Source organism: Eriocheir sinensis, chromosome 67, assembly GCF_024679095.1.
Source record: "Eriocheir sinensis breed Jianghai 21 chromosome 67, ASM2467909v1, whole genome shotgun sequence".
Lineage (NCBI taxonomy): Eukaryota > Metazoa > Arthropoda > Malacostraca > Decapoda > Varunidae > Eriocheir > Eriocheir sinensis.
The window spans coordinates 8,937,432-8,961,733 of record NC_066575.1 but is presented as its reverse complement, the minus strand read 5'-3'; the positions used below and the strand labels follow the sequence as shown (position 1 = coordinate 8,961,733).

General features: G+C 40.1%; 1 protein-coding gene across 2 annotated transcripts in view; it reads left to right on the top strand.

The window, feature by feature from the left end:
* Positions 1-1,794: 1,794 nt before the first annotated feature.
* The window catches only part of LOC126988059 (uncharacterized), a 107,480-nt gene continuing 84,972 nt past the window's right edge, over positions 1,795-24,302 (top strand). The window contains exon 1 of one of the 2 annotated variants that reach the window (XM_050845862.1): positions 1,795-2,007. The gene's annotated coding sequence lies outside the window, so the exon portion shown is untranslated. The remainder of the gene's footprint in view (positions 2,008-24,302) is intronic. The other variant, XM_050845861.1, reaches the window with a different exon arrangement.

Sequence of the window (24,302 nt, the reverse complement as noted above, 5' to 3'; positions counted from 1 at the left end):
ACGACAATCTGGCAACGTTGGGTGGCGAGGGTTTGACGTACCTTGAGATGTGTTAAGTAATTCAGGATCACATACGAATTATGCAAAAAGAAGTTCTCTAATCACGTAATGTGTCCACGGGGTTTAATTTTTACAACCCCCCGTATTCCCCCAATGTAACCCTTTCTTTACCCACATCCCTTAAATTTGTGGTCCTGTCCTCGGAAATCATGATTGCCTCCTTCGAACAACAATCACAAAAGTCTTATTCTACTGATGATTCACTATATTACACTAAATTTCAAGTTACATCTTCTCGTGCTTGGCTCCTGTTGGCCAAATCTGAAGATCCTCCGCGGGAAGTGTTTGGCAGCCGCGGGTTGTGGGCCACGCATAACAAGTCTTGAATGCCACAGACGATGCACAGTAGCATATTAAAACCTCCAATCATTTCTCGTGTTTGTCTATATATGGCTAGTCATAAAGTGGCTTCGCGGGGATTGCTAGAATGGCGAGGGTGTTGAGCTTTGTATAAGAGGTACAAGAGTAAGTTATATATTAAAATCTCAGGTTGTTTTTTTCCTGTCGGACTTTATCAGTAGAAGAAAGTATGAGAATGGAAAAGAAAACAGAGAAAAGAAAAAGGTGCAAAAGAAGAAAGTATGAGAATTGAAAAGAAAACAGAGAAAAGAAAAGGTGCAAAATAATCGAAAATAGAAAGAAGGGAGAAAAGGAGAAGATAGAGTGGACGGATGTTTGGTTATTCAATTAGGAGAACACAGGTGAGAAAGCCAGGTAAGGTGAGTTCTCTTGGGCAGGTACCGTGGTGTGTTGATGCTGTTTCTCAAGGTGTTCCGCAGGTGAGGTTTGGAATGTCGCGGGTCGTGAATCTTGTGCAGTAGGTGAACGTGTTTTTGATTCTATAGATATTACATAAGCACATAAGAATATACAGAATAAGATAGCGTTGTTATTTTTGGATACATTTCTGGCTGTTTCCGATGAGGTGTTGAAACGGAGTGTGAGTTATAGGTTTCGAATAACAGGTGCAATAGTCTTTGATTGCAGAGATAAGACAACTTTATATATTAAGATACAGCGTTTTCTCTCTTATTGGAAAAAAAAATTGTGGCTATTTCCTCTGAGGTATTGAAAAGAAGTGTGGGCTTTAGGTTTTGCATAACAGGTAAGCTTGTCTTTGATTCTACAGGTAATACGACGTTATTCATTAAGATTCAGCGTTGTATTTCTCATTAGACAAATTTGTGGCTATTTCAGACGAGGTATATAATGAAAAATGTGAGCTACGGATTTTATTTAAGAGGCACAAGCCTTTTATCCTACACATGCTTTACGTAAGACATCAAAATTCAACGCCATTCTCGTACACTACTTTTTTTTAGGGGGAGGGGATAAATTTGTTGCTATTTCCTGTGTATATATAATAGAAAAACTTGGTTGCGGGTTTTATACAAGAATCGCAAATATGTTTTCATCCTACACATTCTTTACCATAACACATCAAAACTCAACAGAACTTCTCGTAAACTACTTTTTTATGGGGGGGGGGGGGATAAATTTGTCGCTATTCCTGTGTATATATTAAAGAAAAGCTTGGTTTCGTGTTTTATACAAGGGCATTTGTCTTTCATTCTACAGTCTCTACCATAACACATCAAAACTCAACGCAATTTCTCTTACAGAGCTACAATTGGGCTACTTTTCCTTCAGGCGTATATCCGCGGCTAGCTCCAACACCGTACTTGGCACCACTGCTCGGCGTGGCGGTGGTGGTGGTGACGGCGGCGGGGTCGGAGGCGGGAGAGAGAGGTAGTTGGTCTGAGCCCGTCACGCGTGTTGGTTGGGTCATTCGTTGCTGCCCCACCCCGTCTGAGGAAACATTTCATAAGTTGCCACGGAAACCCGGAGCGACAGCGGCAGTGCGTGACAGTGACGGACAGAAGGAACGCCCACGGACCCGCCAATACCTTCGCCACCCGCCGTCGCTTGACCCTACACCGACAACAAGTAAGTTTTATAAGTTTTGAAAGGCGCGAACGAGGAGGAGGAGCGAAGTTCGTGCTTGGAAGGGAGAGGAGGAGGAGGAGGAGGGGGTGAAGGGGCGAAGGAGGAGGAAGAGGAGGGGAGAGAAGAGTGTTTAGCGTCTAGTGACTCAAGCGATACCACGAAAGTTTAAATAAGTTTTGAAAGGCGCGAACGAGGAGGAGGAGAAGCGAAGTTCGTGCTTGGTAGGGACAGGAGGAGGAGGAGGAAGAGGAGGAGGGGGTGGTGAAGGAGAGGAGGAGGAGGAGGAGGGGAGTAGAGTGTTTAGCGTCTGCCTGTACCACTAAAACTCAACTCTCACATGATACCAAGTTAGAAAAGACAGAAAACAGGACAGAAGGAGAAGAAGAGTGAAAAAAGTTTATACTCTGTAGGGAAGAGGAGTGAAGGGCATTGTCAGAGGAGGAGGAAGAGAAAGAAGAGGAAGGGGATGAACTGTTTCGCGTTCTGTGACTGTACTGCTAAGATTTGTCGGCAAGGAGAAAGGAGGAGACGACCAGGTAGAGAAAGAGGAGGAGGAGGAGGAAGAGGGAGTCAGGGTACGGGAAGGGTAGTGAGGGAGGGATGGCAGTGCTTAGCATCATGTGACTTTTCATCTCACCTTTTCCTCAGTGACCCCAAGTTACGAAAGAGTTTGGGAGGCATTCAGGAGGAGGAGGGAAGCTTGTGTTAGGTAGAGAGAGGAGGAACATCAGGAGAGGGATTGAGAGGAATAAAGAAGGAGTGACATTGAAGCATCTTGTGACAATTATACTAAGATTTGAAGGCATTGAAGAGGAGGAGAAGGAGAAGGAAGAGGAAAGGTTGAAGAGGAGGAGAAGGAGAAGAAAGAGGAACATCAGGTGAGGGATAGAGAGGAGGGAAGAAGGAGTGACATTGAAGCATCTTGTGACAGTAATACTAAGATTTGAAGGCATTGAAGAGGAGGAGGAGAAGGAGAAGGAAGAGGAAATGTTGAAGAGGAGGAGGAGAAGAAAGAGGAACATCACGTGAGGGATAGAGAGGAGGGAAGGAGTGACATTGAAGCATCATGTGACAGTAATACTAAAATTTGAAGGCATTGAAGAGGAGGAGGAAAAGGAGAAGGAAGAGGAAAGGTTGAAGAGGAGAAGGAGAAGAGAGAGGAACATCAGGAGAGGGATTGAGAGGAATAAAGAAGGAGTGACATTGAAGCATCTTGTGACAGCAATACTAAAATTTGAAGGCATTGAGAGGAGGAGAAGGAGAAGAAAGAGGAACGGTTGAAGAGGAGGAGGAGGAGAAGAAAGAGGAATATCAGGTGAGGGATAGAGAGGAATAAAGAAGGAGTGACATTGAAGCATCTTGTGACAGTAATACTAAAATTTGAAGGCATTGAAGAGGAGGAAGAAAAGGAGAAGGAAGAGGAACGGTTGAAGAGGAGGAGAAGGAGAAGAAAGAGGAACATCAGGTGAGGGATAGAGAGGAGGGAAGGAGTGACATTGAAGCATCTTGTGACAGCAATACTAAAATTTGAAGGCATTGAAGAGGAGAAGGAGAAGGAAGAGGAACGGTTGAAGAGGAGGAGAAGAAGAAAGAGGAACATCAGGAGAGGGATAGAGAGGAGGGAAGGAGTGACATTGAAGCATCTTGTGACAGTAATACTAAAATTTGAAGGCATTGAAGAGGAGGAGGAGAAGGAGAAGGAAGAGGAACGGTGTCTGGTGGAGAAAGGGGGATCAGATTAGGGTTGAAGTAAAAGGGGAAAGAGAAGGTGAAACTGAAGCATCTTGTAACATTAATCCTGAGTTTTAAAGCACTGAGCAAGAGAAGGAGGAGGAGGAGGAGAAGAATATGATACGTTTGGCAGGGAAAGGAAATTCAAAGGAGGAATGAAGTAGAAGCGGGAGGAGTAGGAGTGACATTGAAGCATATTGTGACCATAATACTAAAATTTCAAGGCACCCAGGAAGAGGAGGAAGAAAGGTTGTTTGGTACAGGAAGGAAGGTGAGGTGAGGGATGAAGTGGAGAGGGTGGGAGAGAGGGCGACCGTTCAGTGTGTTGTGATCGTAATACTAAAACTTGAAGGCTTTGAAGAGGAGGAGGAGGAGGAGGAGGAGGAAGAAAAGTGTTTTGTAGATAAAGAAATGTCAGGGAAGGGATGAAGAACAGAGGTAGGAAGGGGGCGACAGCTCAGCGTCTTGTGACCATAATACTAAGATTTATAAGGCGTTGACGAGGAGGAGGAAGAGCAGGAAAGGTTGTGTTTGATAGAGGCAGTCCAGGGAAAGGATGAGGTAGAGAAGGGGTGACAATTCAGCGTCTTGTGACCATAATACTAAGATTTGAAGGCGTTGAAGAGGAGGAAGAGAAGGAAAGGTTGTGTTTGGTAGAGACAGGCTAGGGAAGGGATGACAGTTAAGCTTTTTGTGACCATAATACTAAAAGATTTGAAGGCACTGAGAAGGGGGAAGCGGAAGAAAGAAAGGTGTTTGGTAGAGAGAGGAGGAGAGACAGGTGAGGGATAAAGTAGAAAGGGGGAAAGAGGTTTAACGGTGATCTTGTGACCATAATGCAAAGTTGATAAGGCACTGAAGAGGAGGGAAGGTGTTTGGTAGAGAGAGGAGGAGAGGCAGATGAAAAACAAAGTAGAAAAGGGGGGAAGAGGGGTAACAATGGAGGATCTTGTGACCATAATGCAAAGTTAATAAAGCATTGAAGAGGAGGAAAAGGTGTTTGGTAGAGAAAGAAAGGAGGATCAGGGAGGAGATGAAGTCAGAGTTAGATGATGTCAAAGAAGGGGTGGAGTGGAGGCGGGTGAGGAGGTAACCGTTCAGCGTCTTGTGATCGTAATGCCAAAAGTTTGCTAATTCGCTAAGCCGTACCATGCACTGCCTCGTCCCTTTGTATACCTCTCGTTGTCATTTGATTTGATTTGATACTATTTTGTTGTTGTTGCCTGTGCATGACGGGCTGGGGCCGAACACCATCCAGGACCCTCAAGCAAGCCTACCGGCGCTATAGGCATAGACGTAAAAAAATAAAAATAATAATAACGCTAAACTCAACTTGGCGAGATTACAACCAAGGTGAAATTTTCCCTTCACTCACCATGACTTGACGAAGGGAACATTGCGCTTTATAGTCTACGTAATGGAACCCACGGCAAACCATAGATATGAAGGTCGGTATTCTCAAACGCCTCTGCCTCTCACATATTAACAATTTCCAAAGGCCGTAAGGGAGGTTAATCAGGCTAGCATGAGTGTTTTTCTCGTTCATGTTACGGAAGATTTGTTAAGCTACCACCAGAATCGTAACACTATCAATGGAAATGCCCACGACTCCTGCAAAATCCCTGTCAAATGTGTGTTCCTTGGGCGCCGAAGTGTTTGAGAATATGACCAAAAGTCTCCTTACAACCACATCAACCCTGCAATGACCCCCGCTGGACTACAACCAAGGCGAAATATTCCCTTCACTCACCATGACTTGACGAAGGGAACATTGCGCTTTATAGTCTACGTAATGGAACCCACGTCAAACCATAGATATAAAGTCTCCTTACAACCACATCAACCCTGCAATGACCCCCGCTAGACTACCACCATGACTTGAACGAAGGGAACGCTTTGCTTTATAGCTAATGGAACCCACGTCAAACCATAGATATAAAGTCTCCTTACAACCACATCAACCCTGCAATGACCCCCGCTAGACTACAACCCAGGCGAAATATTCCCTTCACTCAACCCCACGATATAACGAACGAAACTTTGTGTCTGTCCATTGGCTTTTGCGTGTGTCATGAGCCGCTGGAGTACCGAGTCGAGAGGAGAGGAAGTGGCGGAGTTGCCTTGAGCGCCTGTGCCTCGGGGGGGAATGTGGGAGGGTGTTAGAGGGAAGGAGGAGGAAGAGGAGGAGGAGGAGGAGGAGGAGGAATGAGAGGGATCAGGTGGGTAGAGAAGGAGAGGAGAGGGTGTGAAGGAGGGTTAGGTGGGTGGAGAGAGAAAGAGAGAGAGAGAGAGAGAGAGAGAGAGAGAGAGAGAGAGAAGCAGGTGGGCATCACTTTCTTACCCTCCGCCACACACACACACACACACACACACAGTAAATAATTCATACTTCTCGAGGTCCGGTTCTTCACTAATTCCACTTTTTCCTCTCTCTCTCTCTCGGGTAGGATCAAGAGTCGGGGAGTTCAGAGTCAAGTGCTTAATGGAAGAGTTTAAATGCTACAGTTTGGGATTTGTCGCCTTAACTACATAAAGAGAGAGAGAGAGAGAGAGAGAGAGAGAGAGAGAGAGAGAGAGAGAGAGAGAGAGAGAGAGAGAGAGAGAGAGAGACGTATAAAGAGACATACGTAACAGAAGTATTAACACCTCACCTCCTTACCTTACCTTACCTTACCTGACCTGTCTTTACCTTACCTTACCTGTCCTTACCTTACCTTACCTGGCCTTACCTTACCTTACCTTACCTTACCTTATCCTATTGTACCTTCCCTCTCCTTCCCCTTCCTTTCCTTTTCTTCCTTTCCCTTCCCTTCCATTCCATTCTTTCCCTAACCATACCTTACCTTAACTTACCTTACCTTACCTTGCCTTATCCTGTTGTACCTTCCCTCTCCTTCTCTTTTCTTTCCTTTCCCTTCCATTCCTTTCCATTCTTTCTATTCTTTCCCTTACCTTACCTTACCTTACCTTACCTGTCCTTACCTTACCTTACCTTACCTTACCTTATCCTGTTGTACCTTCCCTCTCCTTCCCTCTTCTTTCCTTTCCCTTCCATTCCTTTCCATTCTTTCCATTCTTTCCCTTACCTTACCTTACCTTATCCTGTTGAACTTCCCTCTCCTTCCTTTTCCTTTCCTTTTCTTCCTTTCCCTTCCATTCTTTCCATTCTTTCCCTTATCTTACCTTACTACTTATTACTACTACTACTACTACTACTACTACTACTACTACTACTACTACTACTACTACTAATACTAATACTAATACTATCATCCTCCTACGCTCGTCCATTCCTCTAAACACAGATGGTCACATGGGCAAACACAGATGTACTCACACACACACACACACACATACACACAGAGACTACGCACCTGTGTGTTTGCTGAGTGTGTGTATTAGTGATGACTACGTGTGTGTGTGTGTGTGTGTGTGTGTGTGTGTGTGTGTGTGTGTGTGTGTGTTTGGACTCGTTAAAACATTCGTAACCTTCATGGGCCACGCGATATGCAGTTTATCTCATGTGTGTGTGTGTGTGTGTGTGTGTGTGTGTGTGTGTGTGTGTGTGTGTGTGTGTGTGTGTGTGTGTGCGTGTGTGTTTATATAATGTGATTCTGATGTGTTTGTTATTTTTAAAGCCCCATGAATTCCAAACTACATTTCCTTCATTCAATTGTATCGTAACTAACTGATCTATTCATTTATTTTGTTTTATTGTATTGTATTTTTTTGTGAGTATGTGTGTGTGTGTGTGTGTGTGTGTGTGTGTGTGTGTGTGGTTCCCGTCTTTCCAGTTCCCGTTTTCTCTTCGCCTTTTTTCTCTTCTTTCGTATCGCCGAGAGGGACGAGTTTCGGGGCCTCGAGTGTCGCCTCTTTCGGGAGCTTCCTGGAGAACGGTGTCATTAGCTTCCTTTGTGGGTCAGCGGGAGTGTGTGTGTGGGGGGAGGGAGTTGTTGTTGTTGTTGTTGTTGTTGTTGTTGTTGTTAGAACTTGTGAGCATAGTCAATTTCTCGTACATCATCCTTTTCCTCCTTTTCCTCTTCCTTCTCATTTTTCTCCTTCCTCTCGATGCTTCTTCCTCCTCCTACTCCTCTTCGTCATCATTCAATTCTTCATCTTCTTTGTTTTGTTTCGTTTTCGTTCTTCTTGTTTTCTTTCCCCATTCTCTTCTCGTTTTCCCACTTCCTCCTCTTCCACCTTGTCCATCCACTACTACTGCTACCCCTATCACCACCACCACTACCACCACCTACAGCCCTACCACCAGTCTCATTCCACAAAGGTTCAAAGAGTCTAATCATCCCGCTTTGAGACTCAGAACCAGCGTGAAGCAAGGATACGCTGAAGGCGAGCGACATGTTTTTGTTACACATTTTTTTCTTGAACTGATTAAAAAGATGAGAGTGTATATTTGAAGACTTCTCTAAAACTACACTTTGTTATCACTGTTTCTGGATACGAGTGATAGTAGTAGTAGTAGTAGTAGTAGTAGTAGTTGCAATAGTAGTAGTAGTAGTAGTAGTAGTAGTAGTAGTAGTAGTAGAAGAGTAGCAATAGTAGTAGTAGAAGTAGCATTAGTAGTAATAGCTAATAATCACACTACTTTTGCTACTAATACTACTAATGAGTGATGATGATGGTGATGAAAATACCGTAGTTTGTCCTTGGCTTACGGAACTGTCAGACTCGTTTTCTTTACACGCGGCAGCAGAGGACAGACAATACGAACCCTTTTTTTGCTCGTCGATTGGTTTTACTTTTTTTTCCTTCATATTGTTTTAACCCCGTGGCCTGATTCCGATGGCGAGACAAAAAAAGAAAGAAAAAAACACCACCTTCTCCACCACCATCACCACCACTAACACCACCACTAATAACACCACCACTAACAACAATACCACTAAGAACACCACCACTAACAAAACCGCCACTAACAACAACACCACTAACAACACCACTAACAACAACACCACTAACAACACCACCACTAACAACAACACCACTAACAACAACACCACTAACAACACCACCACTAACAACACCACCACTTAACAATATCACCTATAACATATGTTCATCACCACCACCACCACTAACTCCACCACCACCACTTAAGATAACCACCACCACTTAACCACCACCAACAACAACAACAACACCATCACCACCACCACCACCACCACCACCAAACCACGAGGGAACATTACCGTCCTTGTTCTTTTTTTCTCTTCTTTTTTTTTGCTTAACTTCGTGTTGGGGTGAACGGGCGGTCGGAGAGACGGTGGAGAGGAGGAGGAGGAGGAGGAGGAAGAGGAGGAGGAGGGAGGTAAAGAGTTGCAGGTAGAGAACATAGACCATATGGGAGGAGGGAGGAGGAGAGAGAGAGAAGGGAGAGGGAGGCTGTTGCAATGAGGTGGAGAAGGAGAGGGAGAGGGAGGGGGAGGGAGGGGTGGGTAAGGTTTTTTGGTGGGTGGTTGCTGCAATACTGGGAAGGAGGGATGGAAGGTTAGATAGAGTACTAGCGTGGGGTGGAGGAGAGGTGAAGGATGCAGCATGGGAGAGAGGGAGAGGAGAGGGAAGGGGAGAGTAGGTAGAACATCATGGGTAGGGAAGTGAAGAGGAGTTGCAGTAAGGAAAAAGAGTGGAGAAATATATTGGATAGAGAAAAAGAGTAGGTAGCCAGGGTGGGACAGGACAGCAGAGGAGGAAAACTAAGAAGAGTAGAGAAGAAAAGTAGATAAACGGATTAATGGGTAAGAGAATAAAAGTAAAGAAGAGAAGAGGAAAAATATGAGGATAGAGAATAAACTTAAGTAGAGTGAGAAAGGACTGTAGAGTAGGAAAGTAAGAAGGAAAAGTAAGATAAGAAAAGTAGACACATGGATTAATGGGTAAGAGAAAAAAAAGTAAGGAAAATTATGTGGATCGAGATTGAACTTAAGCAGAGTGAGATAGAGCAGGACAGAGTAGGAAAGTAAGGAAGGAAAAAGTAAGAGGGAATGAATGAATAGGAAGACAAGAACGGAGAGTAGAGGGTTGAAGTGATGTATAAAGGAGTGAAAAGGTGTGTCGTAACTGGGTTAGAGGAAACATAAGTAGAAGGGATAGAGGGGAAATAAAGGGGATGTCTGTCTTTCTAGCTGGTGTTGGTGGGTCACTGTTCCTCGATGCCTTGTAAATAGGAAGACAATGACGGAGAGTAGATAGTTGAAGTAATGTATAGAGTAAAGGAGTGCAAAGGTGAAGCGTAGATGGGTGAGAGGAAACATAAGTAGAAGGGATAGAGGGGAAAAAAGGGGGATGTCTGTCTTTCTAGCTGGTGTTGGTGGGTCACTGTTCCTCGATGCCTTGAACACGGATTTGAGTGCCGTTAGAAGAGCGGAAACACGGCCATGCACCCCGCCGCTTGCCCCCCCCCCCCCTCCCCACACACACACACACACAAACACATACTTATACGAACTTGGCTCAATCCTCTAATAAAACTAACACAAAACAGGTAAACGGGAAAAGCAATTATTGGGTAAGAACACACACACACACACACACACACCACACGAACCTCTCATTTGGGTGTGGCTGTCGTCGTGTGTGTGTGTGTGTGTGTGTGTGTGTGTGTGTGTGTGTGTAGGTGAAAACGGACCACTACCTCACGGCTCTCTTAGCAACCTTGGCGCCGCTGTCTCCCCCACCTGCTTCCCTTTCCTATTCTTAGTGACTGAACCAGAATGTAAATGAGACACGAAGGAAAAAATAAACATACACAGAAGGAGGAGGAGAAGGAGGAGGAGATGCAGGAGGAGGAAAAAGATGATAATTAAAAGAAGAATGAGTTAGAATAAAAGAATAGTAAGATTAGCAAGAACAAGAGAATTAGGATTAAGAGAAAGAGGAATAAGTGTAAGGAGGAGAAGGAGGAGCAAGAAATAGATAATAAGTATTAGGAAAAGGAATTAAAACAAGAGAATGGGGAGAATTAGCAAGAACAGGAGAATTAGGATTAAGCGAAGAAGGAGAATTAAGTCTAAGAGAAGAAGAAAGAGGAGGAACACAAGGAAGAAGAACAAGATAATAAGTAGAAAGAAGAGGAGGAGGGATTAGAACAAGAGACTAGGAAGATTAAACAAGAACAAGAGAATTAGGATTAAGAGGAGGGTAAGAGGAGGAGGAGGAGGAGAAGAAGATAATAGTGAAAAGGAGAGTTAACAAGAACAAGAGAATTAAGATTAGTAGTAGAAGGAGAGACAAGGGTAAGAGAAGAAAGAGGAGGAAGAGGAGAGAAGGAAAGAACAAAGAACACAAGAAAATATATAAAACAAAGAAGGAAGTAAAAAGGGAGAAAGGGAAGAGAAGGAGGAGGAGGAGGAAGAACAGGAGAAATTAAAAAAAGAAAAGGAGTTGATTAAGTAAGAGCAGTGCAGCAAGGAGAAGAAGGAATAGGAGGAGGAAGAAGAAGAAGAGGAGGAGGAGGAGGAGGAGGAGGAGAATTATATGTTGTTTATCTTTGTAACATGTAAGACGAGACGTAACATTATAGTGTGAGGGAAGACAGAAGTGGAGGCGATTATGGGCGTGAGGGGCGAGAGAGAGAGAGAGAGAGAGAGAGAGAGAGAGAGAGAGAGAGAGAGAGAGAGAGACGAGAGACGAGAGAAAACCCAATATATAAACATGAAAAATTGATGAAAGAGAAAAGTGAAGGCAGCAAATATATGACAGAGTATGGACGCAATGAATAACTTTGATGATGGACGAGCAAAAGGAAAAAAAACAAATATATGAAAAAATGAATAAATAAATAAATAGATAGACAGATAGATAGATACAGAGATAGATAATTCAATGTCTTTTTACTTATATATATCTTAAGAGGACAAAATCAAAGGTAATCGTTCTATAAATACGTCCAAACTCCTTATCTAGTCTATCCAGATAAAATAAACACAAATAAATAAAGATAAATATACAAAGATAATTCACTGTCTTTTTACATCTATATCTTAAAAAGTCAATCAATATAAAAGATACCATTTATAGAGAAGGGTTCCAACTCCCTATACAAAGCATCCAACCCTCTATCACTCTATACGTATACAAAGGACAAAGAATCTATTGGTGGCGTAGAGTTGGTCAGCCTTGTGATGTAAACTCGTGTATCATTCATGTATCCCAAAGGTCAAGGCGAGACATTTAACCCAATTCTGTGGCCTACTTAGATAGCATAGACCTATACATGTAGTTGTAGTAGTAGTAATGGTAGTATCAGTAGTAGTAGTAGTAGTAGTAGTAGTAGCAGTAGTAGTAGTAGTAGTAGTAGTTATTGGTGTTGTGTCTGTTGGTGGTGGTGATAGTGTTTCTGGAGTAGTATTGGTAGTAGTAGTAGTAGTAGTAGTAGTAGTAGTAGTAGTAGTAGTAGTAATAGTAGTGGTTGTAGTTGTATATCTTTTGGTGTTGGTAATGGTGATCGTGTTTTTGGAGCAGTATTGGTAGTAGTAGTAGTAATAGTAGTAGTAGTAGTAGTAGTAGTAGTAGTAGTAGCAGAAGTAGTAGCCATAGGTGACGTAATATATAAGTAATAAGAGTCAGTCTAAACCTTTATTATCATACTATTAATCTTCCTTAGACCACAACATGCAGTACCCTCCAAGGCCTTACCCTCCTCTTACCTCCCTTTTACGCTTCCTCCCTACCTCCTTCCATGCTTCCCTCTATCCATCCCCGCCTCTGTGACCTTCCCTCTCTCCTTTACATACTTAATCCCTTCGTAGCTATAGTAGATCATTCGCGTTCCGACCTTTTACAAGAGCTGCCGTCACCTCCGCTTCCCGGGTTAGCGCCATTATGAGCTTGCCGAGGTAGCGGAGTTAAAAAGATCATGAACAGTTAGTTATAAGAGGATCAAGACACCTCGGATAGACAAACAAGTAATTAGTGAACCGTTTTTGGGGTTTGGTTTTTTTTGTTTGTATTTGTTTGGAGTGATATTAGGTGGGGGGTTTTCTACCTCTCTCTCGCTCTCTTGTTTAATTCGTTCCTCTTTTGTCCTCTTGAATGCGACTAAAGAGGAAGGTAAAGAGAATATAGAGGATTATATCGCTTTTATTTTCAGTCTCTCTCTCTCGCTCTCTCTCTCCCTCTCCCTTGTTTCATCGATTCTTGTTGTGTTGTGTCCTCTTGAATGCGACTAAAGACGAAGGTAAAGAGAATAAAGAGGATTAGATCGCTTTTATTTTCACTATCTCTCTCTCTCTCTCCCCCTCCCTTGTTTTATCGATTCTTGTTGCGTTGTGTCCTCTTGAATGCGACTAAAGACGAAGGTAAAAGGAGTAAAGAGGATCAGATCGCCTTCGTAATGTATCTGGTGTATCGTACGTGGCGCATTATAAGGTAAAACTGATATAGTGAGGGTCAGAACTCCCTCTATGGATCGTTTTCTTAACTGTCAACCATTTAAGGGGAAACTGAACCCTTTTATTGCACCTTATGGCGTGTTTGTGCACCAAGCGTGGCAAGAATACGAGAATTGAAATGAGGGAGAGGAGAAAAGAGGAAAAACAAGTGGAAACGAAGGAGAATGAGGAAAGAAGGGAGATCAGAAATATGAGATTACACAGAAGGAAAATAAGGAGAAGGAAGAAGAATAAAGGAAAAAAAGAAGGAAGGAGAAGTGGAGATAGAGCACTGCATGGAGGAAGAGTAAGAGGAGGAGGAGGAAGAGGAAGACAGGAGGACAAAGAACAGAAAAATGAGACTACATAGAAAAGGAGTAAGGAGAAGAAATAGAAGAAGAATAAAAAGAGAAAAGGAGAAGAAGAGAGACAGAGCAATGCAGTGAGGAAGAGAAAAAGGAGGGAGAAGAGAGAACGAAGATCAGGAAAATGAAAACGCAGGAAAAAGGAAAAGGAGAAAAGAGAACGAAGAAAAGATAAATGAAAAGAGGAGGAGGAAGAAGAAGAGAAGGAAGAGAGGGAGGAGGAGTAACGGAGTAAAAGCGACATAACAAGTACCAGAACCCATAAGAGGAGTTTTGACGGTGTACCTTATATGGGATTGGAACTCATATATGTAATACCTTTACCGGCACTTCCCTTATACCTTATACCTTATACCTGGATAATGACGTCGTAAAAGTTACATAATTACCGTAAGTCCAGTTTTATGATCTTTTTTGTTATGTGGCCTTTTTGGAGAACTGGATCCCTTGCCTTACCTCTACCTGGCGTTCCTGTAATTAGCGTACGCACCTGTTTAAGTTTGGAAGTAAAAGTGTTAGAAAGGAGAATTGGATCACATTGGGAGCGTACGTTACAGAGGATCGGATCTCATATGTAGCACTTTTATGAGACTTCCGAGAACCTGGTGTATGACAGAGCCGCTAAGTTACGAAGGGAAGTTGTTAGAAAAGATAAAGTAAGCGAACGGAAGGAAAAGAATGAAATAAGAAGTTGCGTAAGAAAATAAACCAGTGACGAAGACAAATAGAGAAGGAAAAGAAAGAGAAAGAAAAGGAGGAAAGGAAGAGTGAGTAAATAAAGCAGAGAGATAAAAAGGGAAAAAGAGGGAAAACGACAAAGAGGAAAAGTAAGAAAAGATAAATGAACCAGACGAGTAGAGAAGAAAAAAAGAGAAAAATAAACAGAGAGAGAAAATAAGAGAAATAGCGTCATGAATAACACGACAGCGACACACACACACACACACACACACACACACACACACACACACACACACACACACACACACACACACACACACACACACACACACACGCACACAAGAAAAACATGACAAGTAGATAAAAAAAGATGAATAAATAACAAGATAAAAAAGAGATAAATATAGAAGGAAAAAAAAGCGAGACAAACACAAAAAAACACAAAAAATAATAAAACAAATAAATAAAATAAATAAAATAAAATAAAAACATCGTAAGGTGATAATTAGTTGTATACAGTCTCGGCCTTGTGTGTGTGTGTGTGTGTGTGTGCGTGTGTGTTTAGCGTGACAAAGCAAGGTTGGGGTCAGATCTCCCTCTCCCTCCCCCATCTCCTCCCCTCTCCCCCCTTCACTTTCCCTTCCCCCCCTTCCTCCCCTTCCCTCACGTGACCTGACATGCCATGGTGAGGGGAAGGACGTGGAGGTGAAGGGGTGAAGGGAGAAGGGGAAGGGGGAGGAGGAGGGATGGGAAGATAGATGAGAAGAAGAGGAGGAGGCGAGAGGAAGGGAAGATGAAGAAGAAGGAAAGTTGGAGGGGAGAGAAAATCGAAGGAGAAGCAAGGGCAAGGGAAGAGACGAGAGAAGATGGAAAAGATGAAGGTTAGGATGAATGGGAAAGGAAGGAGAAAAAATAAGGGGAAAGAAGAGAAGTGGAGAGGAAGGGGGAGATGATAGGAAAGATGGATGGGGAAGGGAGAAGAAGAAACTTAATGGCAGGGGAGAAGAGGTGAGGAAGGGGAGATGAAGGAAAGGAAGCGAAGAGAAGGAGAGAGGAGAGGAAGAGAAGAATGGGGAGGGGAGGAGTAATTTGGGGCATTGCGGTGTGATATTTTGCTCCATCACGACCTGATCTTGCTGGGGAGAGAGAGGGAGGGAAGGAGGGGAGGGAGGAAAGAGGGGAGAGAAGGAAGGAGGGGAGAGAAGGGGAAAAAAGAGGAAGGAGTCAGGTAATGTTTGTATGGCAAGGTTAATGGTGTGAGAAGTAGTAGCAGTAGTAGTAGTAGTAGTAGTAGTAGTAGTAGTAGTAGTAGTAGTAGTAGTAGTTGAGGTAGTGGTAGTATAACATCATCTTCATTTTTTTTTCTCCTCATTTTCCATCCTCTTTCTCTTCCTCTCAATCTTCGTCTTGGTAGTAGCAGTAGTAGTAGTAGTAGTAGTAGTAGTAGTTGTAGTAGTAGTAGACGTAATAATAATAACAGAAGTAGTAGTAGTAGTAGTAGTAGACGTAACAGTATATCCAACACCCAACGTAATAATAATAATAATAATAATAATAATAATAATAATAATAATAATAATAACAGTGGATCAAGGCGAAGTAATTAATCGAGAACAGTACCGTGTGAGTGATCGTTTCAGGTGAACCATTAGCAGTAGATCAATTAGCGACGTGACCTGTGATAGATGACGGCCCGTGACCTCGCCCACCCGACAGGTAACACGCCCCTAAATGAGGTCGCGTACAGGTGTGGGTCACGTGTGCTGAGTGCCAATGGTAGTAGTAGTAGTAGTAGTAGTAGTAGTAGTGGTAGTGGTAGTGGTGGTGGTGGTGGGGGTGTCGTAGGAAAGTGAGTTCGTGAGAAAATTAAAAACGGAAAAGTGAGAGTCGATTTTACAGCTTAATTGTGTGTGTGTGTGTGTGTGTGTGTGTGTGTGTGTGTGTGTGTGTGTGTGTGTGGAAATCTGGGAAAGTGAACAAGTAGGCTAGATGTAAGATTATGAGTATGTGTGTGTGTGTGCGTGTGTTCCTATAAAGTCAGAGAGGCATTTCCAAGGACGCTCTTCTTACGGTATACCCTCAACCACTCCCACTACCACTACCACCACCACCACACCCATCGCAACCACCTCCAATATCCCTCCACCTCTTCCCCCTTCCCTCACCACCACCTCCATCACTACCACATCTCCTCCACCTTCACTTCATCACCCCCCCCCCCTCACCACCACCACCTGTCCCCACGCCCAGGTAACTCCCTTCCCCAGGTATGCTTCCCCTACCCTGGTATTTCCCCTTCAAGTCCCCTTCATCTAGAGGCCACAGGTACCCCGGAGTCTCCTTGTCCCTCCTCCTCCTCCTCCTCCTCCTCCTCCTCCTTCTGCTACTGCTACCACTGATGTTGCTACTGCTACCTCTTCCTCCTCTTCTTTCTTCTTCTTTTTCTTCTTCTTCTTCTTCTTCTTTTCTCTTCTTCTATGGTTGCAACACGGTTATTATTATTATTATTATTATTATTATTATTATTATTATTATTATTATTATTATTATTATTATTATTATTATTATTATAGTCATCATCATTACCATCCTTATTATTCTCTCCCTCTTTACTCCTCCTCCTCCTCCTCCTCCTCCTCCTCCTCCTCCTCCGCCTCCTCCTCCTCCTCTCGGGCTCAGGAGGATCGTCCCGTGTATACCTGGCGGCGCTGAGCTCTTAGTTAATTAATTGTTGCTCAGGTGAAGGTGATGACAGCTGGGAGAGGTATTAATGTTGTTGTTGTTATTATGTTAATGTGGTTGTTGTTGTGGGTGTGATTCTATAGTTTTGTTAAGGTTTTTGTATTTCTGTTCTTCTTCTTTTTCTTCTTCTTCTTCTCTTTCTTCTTCTTCTTCTTCTCTTTCTTCTTCTTCTTCTTCTTGTTATTGTTGTTCATGTTATTATTTTCATTCGTAGATGCATTATTTTTTCTTCTATTTCTCATTATAATCATCGTCACCGTCTTTTCATCTCATCGTCATCTGTCATCGTAGTAGTAGTAGTAGTAGTAGTAGTAGTGGTTGTTGTTGTTGTTGTTGTTGTTGTCGTTGTCTTGCTCTCATTTCGTAAGGCGGATCTTATTTCTTTTCTTCCTTCCTTCCTTCCTCTTTTTTTCCTTTTTTTTTTTTTTTACCTTCCGACTCGTCCTTGCTGTTGTCCTGTTTCCACACCTCTCGTACTCTCTCTCTCTCTCTCTCTCTCGCTCACACTCTCACTCTCCTTACCTTTCTCGAATACATAATAAACACAAACTAAGGAATGGAAAGAAAAATTCGACTCTGTGAAATTTATCGTTCAGAAGAAAAACAAAAATCCTAAAAAATAAAACAATGCATGAATGATACGCAAAAAAAGAATGAATGAATGACGTAATGCAAGACGCCACCGAGGACACGCCCGGAGTGTAAAAAAAGGAATTAGTGAAAGAAAGTGGAAAGTAATGGATGAAAAAAAAGTTAAGAACGAAACACACGTGACAGAGAAGTGAAAATTGATAGATAATTGGATACATGAGTCTACCACAAAGGGGAAAAAATGTGATATTGGAATTGCATGATTTATAGGGAGAAAGGAGGAAGTGTGTGTCGAGCTGATAAATGGAATGCGAATGTTATGAATTATATTAGTGAAAGACTCGATTTGAAAGTACAGGAAGGCAAGGCAATCACGTGTCATGAATTATATTAGTGAAAAAATCCATCTGAAAGTTTTTGGAAGGAAAGGAAGTCACGTGTGTTATCAGTCTGTTAGTGTGTACATGGAAAATAAATGTCATGAATTATATTAGTGAAAAAAAATCGATTTGAAAGTACAAGAAGGAAAGGAAATCACGAATGCAATAATGAAAGTGAAAAAAAGACATGATAAACTTAAATATAATAAAATAATGAGAGGGAGAAGGCGAAACGAACACCATATATAAATTAATGGAAAGGAAAAAAAAAAGGCAAGTAACAATTTAGTATAATAATTGATGGAGTTATACCTTAGAAAATATTTACTTACCTGGAAATACTTGAAATACACACGAATGAATCACAGGTATGAAAAATGAATAGAAAATGCAAGGAATCGTATACAAAATTTAAGGAGAATAAACAGAAAGAGAAAAAAAACAAGTGGATGATTTAATGTACAGGAAAAATAAAATACAATAATTCGAAAAAAATGAAAAATAAAAATGAAATAAATAAATCAAGACATGAAGCCGTATACAACATTAATGGAAAATCAACAAAAAAAAAAAACAGAAGCAACATTGAATAATATAACATAGAGGAAAAATAAAATAAGATAAATCGAGACAGAGAACTAAATAAATGATAAATGAAGATAAAGACTAATAATAAAATAGGGAAAATAGGATAAAAGGAAGAGACGAACAAAGGAAAATAAACACAAAAAAAAGAAGCAACAGTGAATGATTTAATAGACAGGAAGAATAAAATAAAAGAGGAGAAAAAACAGAAAGAGAAACATAAAAAACAGAAGCACAAGTGAATGATTTAATAGACAGGAAGAATAGAATAATAGAGGAGAAAAAGCAGTAAAAGAAACAGAGAAAAAACAGAAGCAACAGTAAACTATTTAATAAGAAAAAAAAAAAAAAAAAAAGAGAAAAAAAAAGAAAAAAAAAAACAGAAAAGAAACAGAAAAAAAATTATTTAATAGACGGGAAGAAAAGAATAAAAGAGGAGAAAAAGCAGTAAAAGAAACAGAGAAAAAACAGAAGCAACAGTAAATTATTTAATAGACGGGAAGAATAGAATAAAAGATGAGAAAAAAAACAGAAAAAGAAAGAAAAAAACAAAAGCAACAGTAAATTATTTAATAGACAGGAAGAATAGAATAAAAGATGAGAAAAAAAACAGAAAAAGAAACAGAGAAAAAAACAGACGCAACAGTAAATTATTTAATAAACGGGAAGAATAAAATCAAATGATAATTGGACTAAACAGAAAGTCACGAAAATCACACAAGAAATCGATTTACGAGAATAAGAAATGAAAATGAACTGACTTTACTTTGCAAGGACGAAAATAATTATCTAATCGTCCAAGAGTGAAGACGAAGGAAGAAATGATGAAGGAGAAGGAAAACAAAGGAAGACAATGAATAAAAAGATGAGACATAGAAAGAATATGCAAAGGAAAATTAATGTAAAGGGAGGGAAAAGAAGAGCTGATAAAGGATGAGAAAAGCAAAAGGAAGACAAAGGAAGAAGAAATAAAAGATGAGGAAAAGAATGAAAATGAGAATGATTAGAAAAGCAAAAGAAGACAAGGAAGAAAATAGATAAAAAGGATAGTTACGAAAAGAAAAATAAAGGAAGAACCAATAACGGCAAGACATCGTAATAGGAAAACAAAGGAAAACAAAGGAAGATTCAATAATGGATGAAAAGGGAAAAGAAGACAAAGGAACAACGAATAATGAATAAGAAAAGGAATGAAAGGAAAACAAAGAAAGACTCAACAATGAATGAGAAAGGGAAAAGAAGACAAAGGAACAACGAATGATGAATAAGAAAAGGAGAGAAAGGAAAACAAAGGAAGACTCAAAAATGGATGAAAAAGGGAAGAGAAGACAAACAAAACAACGAGTAATGAATAAAAAAGGAAAGAAAGAAAAACAGAGGAAGACAACAGAATAATTAATAAAGAACGATAATGATGCCGAGGAAAACAACGAAAGAAACGAGAAGAAAACAAAAAAAGAAAGAATAAGGAATAAAAGTAAAACAAAGGAAACAAGTGAAGACAAAGACAGACAAATAAAAATAAAGACAAATAAAGAAAAACAGACAAATAACAAGCAAGAAAAGCAAAGTTCAAGAGAGAGACAAAGAGAACCGTAAGGGGAATTAACGAAGAATGAATAAAGCAAGAAAAAAAAGGAGAGAGAGAGAGAGAGAGAGAGAGAGAGAGAGAGAGAGAGAGAGAGAGAGAGAGAGAGAGAGAGAGAACGGTAACTGGAAGAACGAGTATCAAGTGGTTTAGTCTCACCCACCCACCCACCCACTGACTCCACCTATCGATTCACCCACTTCCTCACTCATCCACTTACTCATCCACCCAGACATCACTCACCCACTCACCCAATCTGACACCTACTCACTCACCCAACTCTTCACCCACCTCAGCACCCACTCACCTAACCAGACAACTACCAAGTCAGCCAGTCAGTCAGTCAGCCACTAACCAGACAGCTACCAAGACAGACAGCCATTCAATTATCCCTTTATACAGTTAGTCAGCCAGTCAGCCAGTCAGACATGCAGATAGCCAGTCACCGAGTCAAGTCATTCATCTCCACCAATCCCTTCAGCCAGTGAGTCAAGCATCCAGTCAGTTTCAATCATCCATTCATTCATACATATCTATATACTTACATTCATTCATATAGGCCTCTTGCAGACTCCTTATGTTCTAATGTCCTACCTACGTACCTATACCTGCCTACCTACATACATACATACAACACAGAGAAGAAAATAAAGATGAAAAAATATGATGAGCAGAAGAAAAAGAAGAAAAGAGTGAGACAGAAACTAGAGAAAGAAGAAGAAGAAGAAGAAGAAGAAGATGAAGAAAAAAAGAAGTAGTAAAAAGGATGAAACTAAAGAGAATAATGAATAATAAATACACTAAGAAAATAGCTAAATGAAAAAAAAAGAAGCAGGAACAGACGAAAATGAAAAGAAAAGAACACTACATACACACTTACATATTCATACACTCTTACTTACATATTAATACCTTACATACATACAAACCCTTAATCAGCCCTCCAGACGCCCGGCACATCCCGTTACGTGCGGCAGTGTGATAACAAAGGAATTTATGTTGCCGCAAGATAATAAGGAAAAAAGTACTTACCCCGCGAAGGCCCAGGAGAAGGGACACACACACACACACACACACACACACACACACTCACCCAAGAGAGAACAGGATTAATAACAGGATGGAAGGAAGGAGTGAGAGAAAAAAAAGATACGGTTACTCAAGTCGAGAGTATTGAGTAACAGGAGTGAAGAAAATGAGTTAGAGGAAAACTGTTATTACACTTAAGAGAATTATGGTTGAGGATAGAAGGAATAGAAGGAAGGAATGGGAGGAAAATATACGATTACATTAGACGAGAAGAGTGAATAAGAAGATTGAAGAAAGAGGAGTAAGAAGGAAAAGCTGAAGAAAATGAGAGTTAATACAAAAAAAAATAACTTGATGAGGAAAAAGATTAACGTGGAAACTAACACAATAAAAGAAATACAATGATGGAGAAAATTAAATAAATGAAAATAAAGAGTAAAAAGTTGACCAATACGTTTACGACAATAAAAGTGAATACAAAAATGAAAGAAAATAATTTGAAGAAGAAAACTAATTAACTAAAGAAAATAATCGTTAATACAAAGAAGGAGGAAAATAAAATAAAAAGATGATGAAGCCAGTAATAGGAAAAACAAGTTAGGAGAAATTAAATACAGTTACAAGGAGAGTGAAGGAGAAGAGATGGAAAAAAAGATAAATAGAACAAGAAGAAGAAAAGCAAGAAGAAGACTAATTAACTAAAGAAAATAATCGTTAATACAAAGAAAGAGGAAAATAAATAAAATTAAGCCAGTAACAGGAAAAACAGGTTAGAAGAAATTTAATGCAGGTACGAGAATAGTGAATGAGAAGAGATGGAAGAAGATAACTAGATGAAGAGAGTAAGAAAGAAAACTCATAATCACTTGAGAATAATCGACTAATTAGGAAAAAGCGTAAAAAGAGGATAACTGTTTAATAGAAAGATGGAGCAAAATAAGTAGAGAAAAAGAGAAGAGAAGGAAAAAAACTAAGACACTAAATACTAAAGAAAATAATCGTTAATACAAAGGAAAGAAAGAGGAAAATAAGTAAGTTGATGAAACCAATAACAGGAAAAACAAGTTAGGAGAAATTTAATACAGTTACAAGGAGAGTGAAGGAGAAAAGATGAAGGAACATAACTAGATGATGAAAACCTCAAAAGAAAAAAAAAACTATTACACTTAGAGAAAAATCGTGAATACAAGGAAAAAGGAAAATAAGATGAAGATAAAAGGAAAAAAACACGTTAGAAGAAATACGATACAGTTACAAGGATAGAGAAAAGAGAGAAAGAAAGAAAATAACTAGATGAAGAAAGAGAGTAAAGAGAAAAGACAAATATACTTAAAAAATCGTCACTACAAAGAAAGAGGAAAATAAATAAGTTGATGAAGCCAAAACAGGAAAAACAGATTATAAGAAATACGATACAGTTACAAGGATAGAGAAGGAGAGAGGAAGAAAGAAAATAACTAGAAGAAACAGAGTACGGAGAAAAGACAAATATACATAAATAATCGTCACTACAAAGAAAGAAAAATAAATAAGTTGATGAAGCCAAAACAGGAAAAACAGATTATAAGAAATACAATACAGTTACAAGGATAGATAAAAAGAGAGAAAGACAGAAAATAACTAGATGAAGAAAGAGAGCAAGGAAAAAAAACAAATATACTCAAATAATCGTACAGTTCAAAGAAAGAGGAAAATAAATAAGTTGATAAAGCAAATAACAGGAAAAACAGGTTAGAGGAGGAGAGTGAAGGAAAAAGACGACAAGAGCGAGAGGAGACAAAGAAAGGAAATGCTTATACTTAGAGAAAAAAAAGTCAATTCAAGGATGCAGGGAAATCAATAAATGCGAAAACAAAAATGAAAGTGAATGGAAGGACGGAAGACAATCGATAGACGTAAGAGAAGACAATGAAGACGAATAAGAGGATGAAGAAAGTGTACAAGAAGAAAAATGTTACAGTTATTGAGGAGAAAAGAAGTGAATAAGAAAAATGTTAAATACCGGAGTTGATGAAAACTTATAATAGCAATAAAATAATGAATAATGAATCTGAGAAAACTAAAGAACAGTGAATGACAGAATGGAAGAAAGAGGAAGTTAATACAAAATGATAGTGAGGAAAAGAAAGAAAATAATGAAGAAAAATAGAAAGGAAAGGAGAAAAAGGAAGAAGATACACTTAGTTAAGATGCTAAAAGTGAATAGAATGGAAGATGAATAACAGGAAAAATAAGACAAAGAAAATAATGAATATGATAATAGAAGAGAAAACAAGCAAATAAAAAAACAATGACAGTGAATAACAAATAAAGAAGAAATACAACCAATCAAAATGCCAACAGTGAATAAAATGAAGAAGGAAAAATAATACAGAAAATCAGACCAGGAAAATTATGGATGACAAAATGGAAAAAAGATAAATGAAAATGTCAGCAAATACAAATAAAGGAAGAAAATCGACTTAATCAAAATGCCAACAGGGAACAGAGTGAAAGACGAAAATTAATACACAAAATAAGACCCAGAAAAAATGGCATATAGCAAAATGGAAGAAAAATATGCAAATGAAAGCGATGACAGGGGAACAAAATCCGTGAAGAAAAAACGCACTCCATCAACACGCCAACAGGGAATCGAATGAAGGCTGAAAATTAACACTACAAAAAGGACCAAGAAAAATGGCATATAGCAAAATGGAAGAAAAATATACAAATGAAAGCGATGACAGGGGAACAAAATCCGTGAAGAAAAAACGCACTCCATCAACACGCCAACAGGGAATCGAATGAAGGCTGAAAATTGCCACACAGAATAAGACCAAGAAGAATAGCTGGCTGACAGGATGCATGGAGAATCGATACGCTCATTCTAGGCAACAAGAATGGACCACGAGAGGGAAGGGAATCACCGCTGCACTGACTGAAGGTTGAAAGTGAGGGAGAGGATGAGTAACGAGGAAAAAGTGGCGATAGAAAGAGAAGAAGGAAGAAGTTTAAGGGGGATAATATAAGACAACGAGAATGAACAGTACGAGAGGGAAGGAAATCACTACTGCACTGACTGAAGATTAAAGAGAAGGGAAAGGAATGAGTAAGGAGGGAAAAGTGGCGATAGAAAGAGAAGAAGAAGGAAGAAGTTTAAGGGGGATAATATATGACAACAAGAATGAATAATACAAGAGGGAAGGAAATCACGACTGCACTGACTGAAGGGTAA